Here is a 12,926-nt window from a genome sequence, read left to right as displayed (position 1 = left end):
ACTCCATTGTTAACTCCTCCATGCGGCTCATTTCATATGCAGCCGATGGAGCGAGTAGGGCCGCAGGCACAGGAGTGGCTTTAAGGCGTCAATCCTGGATGCGACTTTGTAATTTTGCAGACCCCTTCAAGGCGTCCTTCACAAATTCTCCTTTTGATGGTTCGACCTTGTTCAGACCTCAAGTGAAAGACACCTTGACTAGATGCGAACAAGATGGCAAGACTCTTTCTGCCGTAGGAGTCCATTTCTCCACCCCTTCAAGACCTTACCCAAAAGGTCAGAAGGGAGGGAAAATGTGGTTCCGCAAATCTCAAGGAGTCACGCCTGACGCACGAGGTCAGTTTACCCCCAGAGGCAGAGGGGGTAACAACAACAGACACCACCCTAGGGGCAGAGGGGGTCTGCAGAATCAGGGTAGCAGGGAGCCTCTCTCTGACAAACCCTTCCAGCATCCCTGAGATGTTGCCCGATTGTCCACCTTCGGAGGCAGTCGGGGGAAGATTATCACTGTACCCAATAGCCTGGCTTTCCCTTTCTCAAGACAAATGGGTACAGTCGATTATATCCGAGGGTTACAAAATTCCCTTTATTCAAACCCCAGTTCAGCAAAAGGGAACCCTTCCAGACGTTCCACCTGGTCTAAGGGAACTAGCAGTACCAGAGATATCAAAACTGCTAGCAAAAAGAGCCATCCAGCCAGTCCCAGCAGACCAAATAGGATCCAGAATCTACTCAAGGTTCTTTTTAGTACCAAAAAAGACAGGGGACTGGAGACCAATATTAGATCTCAGCAAACTAAACAAGTTTGTAAAGAAAACAAGATTCTGGATGGTCACGCTTCAGTCCATTCTACCCTTTCTGGGCAAGGACAATTGGATGTGCTCGGTAGATCTTCAGGATGCGTACTATCACATAAAAATTCACGGGCGCTCCAGAAGGTTTCTCCGCTTTCAGCTGGGGACCAGTCACTTCCAATTCAGGGCCCTGCCTTGTGGACTCACTACAGCCCCCAGAATGTTCACCAAATGTATGGCAGCGGTTACGGCTCACCTGAGACGTCAAGGATTCCAGGTGTTTCCATATCTAGACAACTGGCTCCTCACTGCCACCACCAGGCATCAACTTCTCCAAGCCAGAGATTACACCATTCACATTTGCAGAGGGATAGGGATTTCTATAAATTTCGAAAAATCTGCCTTGTCGCCTTGTCAATCTATTACTTTTATAGGCGCAAAATTGGACACCGTACAACTTTCAGCAAAGTTAACAGACCAAAGGATCTTGGACATTCAAAATCACGTCCAGGTGATTCTCTTCAGCAACAAAATTCAGGCCAGATTTGCTCTGAAAGTATTGGGTCTTATGGCGGCCGCCATAACACTTCTTCCCTTTGCCCGCTTTTACATGCGTCTTCTACAATGGATGCTATTCGCCCAATGGTCCTTTCAACAACTTCCCATGCGTCACAGGATCATAATAACTCCAACTTGCAAAAGGCATCTGACCTGGTGGATATCGTCCCCTCAAGTCCATCAGGGCAGACCCTTTGTTCCTCCTGCCCTGGTCGCCACAGTTACTTCGGACGCCTCCCTGATCGGGTGGGGGGGGCATTATCAGGGCAGGATGGTCCATGGCACTTGGCAACCTTTCGAATACCACCTGCACATAAATGTCCTAGAGATGAGAGCAGTGCTTTTAACGTTGCAAGCCCTCAATGACTCTCTTCCCCTGGGAACTATTGCAGTCCAAACGGACAATATGTCCGTAGTGTGGTATATCAACAAACAGGGTGGAACCAAGTCCTATCCACTGTGTCGAGAGGCTCTCAGACTTTGGCAGTGGGCAATCTCTTCTCAGCGGTTTCTGATAGCAACGCATATCCCCGGAAATCCAACATCATAGCGGACAGGTTGAGCAGAGCTATTCTCATGCCTCACGAGTGGTCTCTCAAACAATCAGTGACGGAAGAGATTTTTCAGGAGTGGGGCCTTCCTTGCTGCGACCTTTTTGCTACACCTCAAAACAGCAAATGCCCCGACTTCTTCTCTCTCTTCCCCCTTCCAGGCCATCCCCCCAGAGACGCTCTAACCCAAGATTGGCCCCGGGGACTTCTTTATGCCTTTCCCCCCTTTCCTCTGATACCTCAAGTAATTCAGAAAGCAACCGCCTTGAGAGCCAAGTTGATTCTCATTGCCCCTTATTGGCCTCAACAGATATGGTTTCCGTTCCTACATCGTTATCTCTTGGTACAGCCATGGCATCTGGACCCGGTTCCAGATCTTCTGACCCACCAGTCGGGGCAGCTGCACCAATCCATACCTTCTCTCAACCTCACTGCTTGGTTGCTCCACTTCCATCCTTAGCCAGGCTTCCTATGATTTCTAATCCCGTCCGGGATATCATAGTAGCTTCCTTAAATCTTCCACCAGAAGGATTTACACTAGTAAATGGCAACGTTTCTCCTTCTGGGCAAAAGCTAGGAATATAGACCCCTATACTGCTCCGATTCATTCGGTCTTGGACTTCCTAGCCGAGATTTTTCATTCAGGATCTTCTTCCTCCACAGTAAAAGTTCAGCTGGCAGCCATTTCGAATTTTCATATAGGCTTTTTGGACCACAACATTATGTCACATAAACTTTGCAAGGCATTCCTTAGAGGTATCTTTTTACTTAAACCTCCGATTAGAGACCCCCCACCACAGTGGGATCTAAATTTAATTTTAACATCCTTGATTCTTCCCCCTTTTGAACCTGCGGCTGCCTGTTCATTGAAATTTCTTTCTTGGAAGACACTCTTTCTAGTCGCCATTACTTCTGCCAGGAGAGTATCTGAGTTTCATGCTCTCTGCATTCGTCCTCCCTACTTAATCTTCCACAAGGACAGGGTTTCTCTAAGGACTAATCCGTCTTTCTTACCCAAAGTGGCATCGCAGACGAACTTAAATCAATCCATTGATCTTCCAGTTTTTTTCCCAAATTATTCTGATAGAGCGGAACAAAAATTACATTATCTTGATGTTCACCGCCAACAAAGATATTATCTGGACAAAACTAAACATTTTAGGAAATCTGATCAACTGTTTCTATCCTATGCAGAGAACAGGAAAGGCCTTCCAGTCTCCAAGGTGACTTTATCTAGATGGCTGTCTTCTGTGATTACTTACATTTATTAGCTCAGAGGCAAAGAGTTGATTTCTAGGCCAAAAGCCCATTCTACCAGAGCTCTAGCTACATCTACAGCTTTTCAGGCTAGACTTCCAATAGACACTATTTGCACAGCAGCCACATGGGCCTCTCCTCATACCTTTGTTTCACATTACAAATTAGACCTGGCCTCCAGAGACAGAGCGAATTTTGGTTCCACCGTTCTCAAGAGTCTGTTCCATTGAGCCACCCAGGATAGAGGTGCTAGGGATGCGGTCCCATCCAGCAAGAATGAAGGCGAGATTGACAACTTAACATTAAGAAGTTATGTACCTACCATAACGTTCCATGTTAGTTGTCTTCTCTCGCCTTCTTTCTTGCGTCCCGCCCACCATCCCCCTAGCCTGGTCAGACTGAGAAGATTATGCCTCTTCTCTTAAGAGGTTTTATCCTTTTTCTAGCTAATCAGCTTCTAGTGTCACTAGATTAGGTTGATCCTTTTCAGAGGATTATGATTGTTATGATTGTCATTTTTAGTATTATTACCTCTTCTTCCTCCTCTCCAGTTGGAGGAATATATTGCATAATTTCCTTAGCTACCAAACGAGATCTGGGTAGTCTCCGCCTTGCATCATGGGATATAGAGTTGCTTCGAGCTGGTAAAATTAGCTCTCGAGCTTAGTAAGTGGCCGAGTCAGAGCCGAGGATTGGCTCTGAACCATCCAGCAAGAAAGAAGGTGAGAGAAGACAACTAACATGGAACGTTATGGTAGGTACATAACTTCTTATTTTCGGTTATGTGGTTTCGCGGTTTTTGTTTATCGGTGTTTTGTGGATTCGGTTTTATAGTCTCGAGATACTGAAATTCGATATTTCAGCATTTCAAGGTTATAAAGTGAATCCACATATATATATATATATATATATATATATATATATATATATATATATATATATATATATATATATATATATATATACATATAGATATGTATATAGAGAGTGATATATAAATATATATGTATATAAATATTCATATGTATATATGTATATATATATATATATATATATATATATATATATATATAGTGAGAGAGGGAGACACAGGGTCAGACGTATTGCAACAGGTGCCTGGTGACCAAGGCATGGACTGATCAGTGTTGATACTGCAGTGCCATACCCCATTCCAAAACACTTTACCCACTAACTACCAGATAGGTGGTTGCCTGACTAACACTGAAGGTGTCAGAAGGGAACATTGGACACAGGTGGACAGTAGCCTCCCCTTTGATATTCACAGTGCCACACTAGTCTTGTAATCTGTCTACGTGGTACGTGTCATCACAAACGATGTGTCATGTACAGAAATATAGGTCAGTGTTCTCCTGTACTTATCACAATGCCCCATGTGGTATGTACCTCACATGGCAAGTACAGCAAGTGGAGAGGCCACAGACATACCTCACAAAGGGTAATACTGCCCTGAAACACATACCCTATGCAGACTGACTCACATAACCACAGGTACAGTGCGTTGCATACCGGCCACCCAGAGGTTACCTCTGCCGAACATACAGAGGAATACCACACCCATAGCAGTCAGACAACCACCATGTCAACACCTCACAATCCCACCGGGCTACACGGCCTAGGTCCCTAATCCCCGCAACCGCACTAAACAGCACATGCTAGAGGGATAAGCTCTTATTGGCAAATATGCCATACTCTGGAGTAAACCACCCAGCATGAACAAACAAGGCTCCTCAATAGAAGATGTCAGACATACCCCTGGTGATTGTCTGGGGGATAGGTAACACGCCCTGGGAATCACCTCTGTGTATCCGGTTGACAGGAGGAAGTGAAATCTAATTAAGTGTGTCAAAGGCCAGGGTAGCATATGGCTAGGCTGCTGTAGGCCCCAGGGCCAATAGCGTATTACCTACTTATGACACAATGCACACAGACATGTACACAGTGCAATACCTGCTATGTGAGGTGGAATGAGTGTGACAGTGAATGTGTGCAAGGTCTGTAACAGTGTGATAGCTAAGTGTGAGGTTGTTTCTGTCATGGTCGTTTGTGTCCTAAATGTGAGGCTAGAGAAAGATGTGTCAGTTATTGGGATGCAGACATAGTAGGATGGTATATGTTGTGACGTAGTTCCTTGTGTATGACTGTGGTGTCCCATCATAGACTAAAGCAATACATGTATGCTCAGTAAGTGGTACTGCTGGTGAATCCAGCAGACATTTGAACTGTTGTACCACCTGAAGCTGTAGGCCGAAACAGCACAGTATGGTGTATGTTCACATTCCCTGGTAACACTGTCTTGTGTGTTTTCTGTAGTCTGCACAGATTACATTCCTCAGGCATAGGTATCTGTAAGTAGGGGCACACAGTACTGTAAGGTACACAGGAAATGCTCATCTGTGTCAGCATACATTCGTGTGTTGTATGAATGTCTGGTTTGTGTGTAATAATGCCTGTACCATGTCCGCAATCACATGTGTGATGCAGGTTTTGCGTGTGTACCTAGCAACATGCATACTCTGTTACAGCAGTATGCCAGCTATATTAACAACTGTGCACATATGTTAGGTAGTGGTATGGCATCAACGACTAGGGTGGGTTACTGGTTATACTGTAACTGTACTTCACATTCATTGCAATGGATGACATATTTCTGCATGCATTAGCTTGATATGTACCCCCCTGGCAAGGCTGTGCATTGGATCCCAAACAGTGAGCCGAGTACTGGTGTATACTGGTGTGTCATATGGAGTGTGGCAGGCACTGTCAGCCAGTTGTGGGCTGAGCACTGATATGTGGTATTGAATGTGTGTATCCTCTGACAGATGAACAGATGCTATATATGGCAGTTAACTGATATCTGTACTGTATAATGTTAAGTGTGCCACATGACTTGCTCACACATATCGTTTACTTGTCTTCCAGGTTTATGGCTCATCACAGGAATCCCTGCTACACAGCCGCAGAGGAACAGGAAATCCACCACAGCCTGGTTCAGCACTATACCCTGCTGTTTTCCATGGCCAGCCAGCACCAGCAGGAGCATACTGCACTGTGGCAAGAACTTATTCGTCAGGTAAATGACATAGGCATGCATAACTGGACATATGAGCAGGTATGCCATCACTGCAGTGATTTAATTAGACATGTCCGGCGGCGTGCGTCTGATATCCACAGACAACAGCTTGCCACAGGTGGTGGGGTGGCTATACATCCCCCCCTCACCAGAGTGGAGGAACTGCTGCTAAGTGTGGTGGCTCCTGGCCTACAGCAGCAACAACATCACACATGTGTCGTCATGGAAGCCGGAGCCGCCCAGCATGGTGACATGGAGCATGCAGGTAACATGCCCTAGCTGTAGACTACTGTTACCTGTATTGTTAGATTATGCATGTGTGAGATGTGTACTGTGTTTAGCAGTTGTGCTGCCTATTGTGTGCAATACTGATAATTTGAATAGTATCTGTACACCTATGCCTGTTGTTCTACTGTAGTTTAGCACACTCACAGTAGCAGTGCCTCAGTTGTGGCCACTGACAAACTGTGTCATATTCTTGCAGGTCCCTCTGGTGTGACTGCAGGGCAGACGTTACATGCTGGTGAGTGTGTTAACACTTTAAACTTGGTATTGAACTGTGCATGTCATAGGTGAGGTGTAGGCCATGTACACATAACACACTGCATAATGCATGCTGTGCATGTTTGCTGTGAGATGTGAAACATCTCAGTAATGTCAGTAGCTGCCTCAATCACATGCAATGCACAGAGTATCAGACACAAATGTGGCAACACTGTACTGCACATTGGATAGGCATAGTTGACACACATGTACACAACATAACACGTTTGTCATACGCAGTACACCTCAACATGCTACACATAGTGTAACCAGACACCCGCTGCCAGGTCACACTTCAGTATCCCACGTCATTCACACACCACACATAATATACCTGAGGGGTATGGGCCTAGCATGGGGCTGTGCAACATTCTTCAACACATAACACAGTCATGTTAGGCAATGCTCCCTATTGGGCACCTCACACAACCTTGTGCAACATGGCTGTGTAATTGTGAACTTAGCCATGGCACTGCGGTTCAGGTACAACATGCTAGGCGGTGGTCTAGCACACTTTAGTGGCCTTGAGTGACTACACGATGCATGATGATGATGGCTAATGGTACTACACCCCATACTGTTACAATGGCCATGTCCAGGATTGGTATCCCATCACATATACATGCACCATTCATCCCGTGTGTGTACATAGCATGCATGTGCTACACCTGTGTCCACAATTATCTGCTACAGACACAGACACTGCAATCAGACATGGAAATCCATTTGATACACAGATAACACATGCAGCCATGGTATGTACACCTGTGTGTGATGGTGCACAGGGCATTACAGAGCTTATAATACTTGCACAGAAATGTCGTGTCCTTGTACACATTGTGTTCCAGGGTGTAGGCAATCACTGAACATGTACACACATGCACCACATCCATGTACACTGTCACTAACTATGGCTGTCTACATTCACACTGCATGGACTTGATCAACATTTATTCTGCATGCTGACACGTGTGACATGACTGTTTGCCTTGTGATACTGTCACCCATCTTCAACCAGTATTGAGTATGATTTGGATTTTTGTTGTGTGTGTGTATCTGCTGTAGTGAGGAGTGTGCATGTGTTCCTGTGTGCATGTGTTCTTGTGTTCCTGTGTGCATGTGTTCCTGTGTGCATGTGTGTGCATGTGTTCATGTGTGCATGTGTGCATGTGCAGACCATAATGTGTGTTTCCTGTCTTCCTCTCACAGATGCTGAGGTAGGGGTTGGTGAAAGCAGCAGGCAACCTGAAGCCACTGCCACGAATAGTGGTGATGATGTCACATGTATTTTGGCACAGGGAAATTTGACAGGGTCTGTCGTTGGTCCGCCAATCGACAGTGCACAGCGTTCAACCCCATCTATGCACACACTCATACTGCCATTACATCCCTCACCACCAATGGCCATAGGGGAGGGAGAGCATACAGTTGGCATTGACCAGGAGAGTGGGGTACCCATGACACTTGCATCTCCTCACAGCAGCCATAGCCATAGACTCGGAATGGTACCACATAGGCGGAGGCCCAGGGGTTCTCGGGGGAGCACCACTGGACGTATTGCCCCTGGCAGGTTTGCCCTCACAGGTCTTACAACGACCACTATGTTCCAGGCTGTAATGCAGGCTCAGGCACATATGGAACGGTACACCAGGCAGGGACTTAGGGCGCAGAGGGCACATTACACCGCTATCAATGACAGCATCCATGACCTTGCCGGTGCCATCGGGACGTACACCGAGGTCATTGATAGACGTTGGGGGGAGACAATAGATGCCCTCCACAACATGTCTTCCTCGAGCCAGGACCATGCGGGACGGTCGCGATGTCGACTCGGACGCATGCCAGCAACAGCAACAGCTGGCAGTGGTCGCGGATGGCCCACAGTTCACAGCCACTCCCGTAGTGGCAGTACCAGCCCCAGCAATGCTGGGGCTGGCCTGTCCATTGTCTGTCCCAGTAGACCACGTGCACGTGGCTCTGGCCAGTCCCAGCAGGGACATGGGTCCAGTCATCATACTTTTGCCTCTGATGATAGTACCCAGTCAGGGTTGGTACCCGATACTGTCCGTAGCACCCCTGCCAGGCACAGGTACTGTGTCCGTGGCCGGAGACAGTGATCTGTACAGCCAAGCAGGTACAGTCTGTGGCTGTTCCACAAACCACCGTATATGGCAGCCACATGGTGGAGCTGTGTGCATGCAGACACACACACATTAAGCAAACAACTAGGGCTCACACATACACACACACATTACATCAACATTGGCCCATGCTGTACTGTTGTCCCTCACACACACACACACACACACACACACACACACACACACACACACACACACACACACACACACACACACACACACACGCAGACATGCCGATTGGATGGGTCAATGTCAGGCTCTGGCAAACAACAAAACACCCTGTGCATATGATGATACCTGTGCCACCTCCTGTCATCTGCATTATCGACGGAGGGACAGGCTAACATGGTGCTGATGCACAGAGTGACACTATAGCAGTGTAGCAATAATAGCAAGTTGTCAACAAGGAAGTGTAACTACATCCTTGTAGGTATATCTAAGCAGACATTATGCATCAAAGCTCTGATTGTCAATGTAGCATTGTTTACACCACTGTTAGGTCTGAGTATGTATTATCCACCCATGTGCCACTTGGCTGATGTGTGATGTGTTGCCAGCATGTGTTAGTGAGTGGACAGTACGTGTGAGATGTGTGCAGTACAGATTAGCAAGTGTACATCTGTGAACATGGTGGGTGCGCACTGTCTGGATGTACGTGCATAGTGGACACATGGGACATGTGGCATACCCTGTGGTACACATTGTTAACATCTCATTGCATCTTTCAATGGCCAGTATGCATTCTACTACAGTTATGTACTAACATGGGTAGACATGTGTATGACATGGGTTGACACTATGCTGCGGGTGATACCGTTAATATCAGTCAATGATTTGCGGTCTGGTAGTATACACAACCTCAACAGCATGACTATAAGCAATCATTGGATGATGTCCTGACAAATGACACACAGTAGCAGTGAACCCAGTATCAATTGGATCCTTCAGGTGCTACACTATAACACTAACCAGTGGTGATGACCACCACCCATTACTGTGACCACACCTGTGTGTCATATAGCCCACTTAGGTACATGCAGACACACTAGGGATGTGTCCATCCAAATCTGGAAATGCATGGATTGGCCTACAATGCATTCCCTGGATGGGATGCATATCCTACACAAGGGTATCATACAGACAGATACCTGTTGTGTGATACATGCTGTATAGCAGTATGCCGACAATGCCATAGTCATCCTCATGTACTAAACATACTATCCCATCAGTACCACACAGGTGGTAGCCCTCAACATGTATGTCGGGTACCATTGTGTACATACAGACCCATGTTATGTCATGTGTCCCTTGGTATCCACATATCCATAGGTATTGTGGAGTCCCAAGGTGTATCACATAAGACATTAGAGGCCTGAATGCATATCCACAAGGCAATCATACACCTATAAAGACTGTCCATTCTTGGCAGACTTTGTTGTGTATGACCATGTCTGACATATACCCCAGGCATATACCCTCACTCACACTACTCTTAAGTAACTGTCATGGGTGTGTGTGCCACAGATGACCTTGGCCACAGAACACGACAGTGGACGGCCATGTCACATACATACATATGTGACCTATGATCTGAGAAGCAGCAGCACAACCTGTCAATGGAAATAAATGTATTCATGTAGTATGCAGGCTTCACACCTATGTACTGATTGAGGGGACATGTACACATATATATTTGCCACGCAGATACCTGATGTCTGCAGTGCACTTACAGTTGTCATCATACTATGTCATACCACAGTAAAAGCAAAACCCACACTGCGTTGATCAACAATGACACACACACAGTCAGTATTTGCAGGATTCAAACCCCTACCTAACTATGTTATGATACTAAAGAGTGACACATTAACACAGCACGCTATTTGCTTTACTGGCTGATTTTCCTTCTTCAGCTGTATTTGTAGGATGGTGACATCATCAGACTTTCCAAAGAGGAATGTACCTCTTTTAGTGTGCTTTCACGGTCTCCAAAAAGGGCACTCCTTTCTAAGACAATTGCACACATACACACTGTTTACAGGATTCAAACTTCTACCTGACTATGCTATGATACTAGAGAGAGATGCACTAACACGGCGCGCTATTTGCTTTACTGGCTGGTTTTTCTTCTCCTGCAGTATTTGTAGGATGGTGACATCATCAGACTTTTCAAAGAGGAATGTACCTCTTTTAGTGTCTTTTCACAGTCTCCAAAAAGGGCACTCTTTTCAAAGACAAGTGCACACATACACACTCTCACTGTTTGCAGGATTCAACCCCCTATCTAACTATGTTATGACACTAGAGAAAGACGCACTAACACGGCACGCTATTTTCTTGACTGGCTGGTTTCCCTTCTCCTGCAGTATTTGTAGGATGGTGACATCATCAGACTTTCCAAAGAGGAATTTACCTCCTTTACTGAGTTTTCCCAGTCTCCAAAAAGGGCACTCGTTTCAAAGACAATTGCACACATACCCACTCACTGTTTGTGAGATTCAAACCCCTACCTAACTATGTTATGATACTAGAGAGAGATGCACTGACACAGCGCGCTATTTGCTTTACTGGCTGGTTTTCCCTTCTCCTGCAGTATTTGTAGGATGGTGACATCATCAGACTTTCCAAAGAGGAATGTACCTCCTTTACTGAGTTTTCCCAGTCTCCAAAAAGGGAACACCTCTCAAAGGAAACTGCACATACACACACACACACACACACACACACACACACACACACACACAGTTTGCAGGATTCAAACCCCTACCTAACTAAGTTATGATACTGGAAAGAGACGCATTAACACGGCGCGCTATTTGCTTTACTGGCTGGTTTCTCTTCTCCTGCTGTATGTATAGGATGGTGACATCATCAGACTGGACATGGTGATGTGTGTACACTTTGTTTTATCCCATTCCAGGAATGGTCCATGTGGGTCAGCAGGTGTCAACAGCTTGAACATGACCTCAGTATCCTTACCTTGTGTGATCTATCTGTGGACACATTGACATTCTGTCATATGTCAACACATATTTATGCTCAGCTTCTTGGTTTTGTGGATACTACATGTGTCTGGGATGTTGATAAAGGGCTATTCAAAGTCTATGTGACACGTGTAGATGTGTTCATTGATGTATGTCCTGGGTGGCTGCCTTGCAAACAGTTTAGCATGTTTGGGAACCATGATCCGCACATGAACATACCACAATTGGTAGGGTTGTGTGTGTGTCAGCTTCCAATAGCTCTGTTTATGACTGCAACCATGATGGACTCCATGACCTTGCAGATCAGACCTCATAGGCATACTGGACTTGACTTCCCATGGTGTGTTGTGCACCAACACTTGTGGGGAGTGCCATATGTAGCTGTGACACATTCAATGGTTCCACATCCTGTGTAGGGGGTGCGGCTCAGCTGACTGTTCAGGTGCATGATCTGTTTGTTCTGTAGTTTGTGCATGACACATATTGGGAATCAATGTATTCCACCTGCTGCCATGCTTTTGGCAGTGGGGGTAGCTGCTCATCCATTCTACGTGTGATATCTCCTGGTATGATGATGTAGACCATTGTCAGTGGGGGATGGGTATGTACATATGGGCCTGTCTGTCATGATGTCGGCATTGACACTTAGGTGCAGTTGGCCCTGACTCAGGACATATATGGGTGTACATTGATATTTATGACATAGCTGAAGGAGGTGTCATGATTCAGTCTGGACTCCTTCTCAGCTCCTGTTTACAAAACACTAATGAACATGAGCACTAATCCCTGTTATACTCTTTTACACGCTTAACACCCTACTGATCCTTTGTGATCAGGCTACAGAGTATGTCATGATAATATCCTGGCATGCCCAGGGGTCGGTTTTGTGTGTACTCTTCAGTCCAGCTGGTGGATATTGTGATATGGACACAATGTCACATCTGCCTCATGTACACAGACAACCCTCTCCTCCTCCCAAAAAACTCAGATATATGTGTGAGATACAC

The sequence above is a fragment of the Protopterus annectens genome, chromosome 9.part0 (genome assembly GCF_019279795.1).
Source record: "Protopterus annectens isolate FY-2018-M chromosome 9.part0, PAN1.0, whole genome shotgun sequence".
Classification (NCBI taxonomy): Eukaryota; Metazoa; Chordata; order Ceratodontiformes; family Protopteridae; genus Protopterus; species Protopterus annectens.
Note: the sequence above shows the minus strand (reverse complement) of the source record.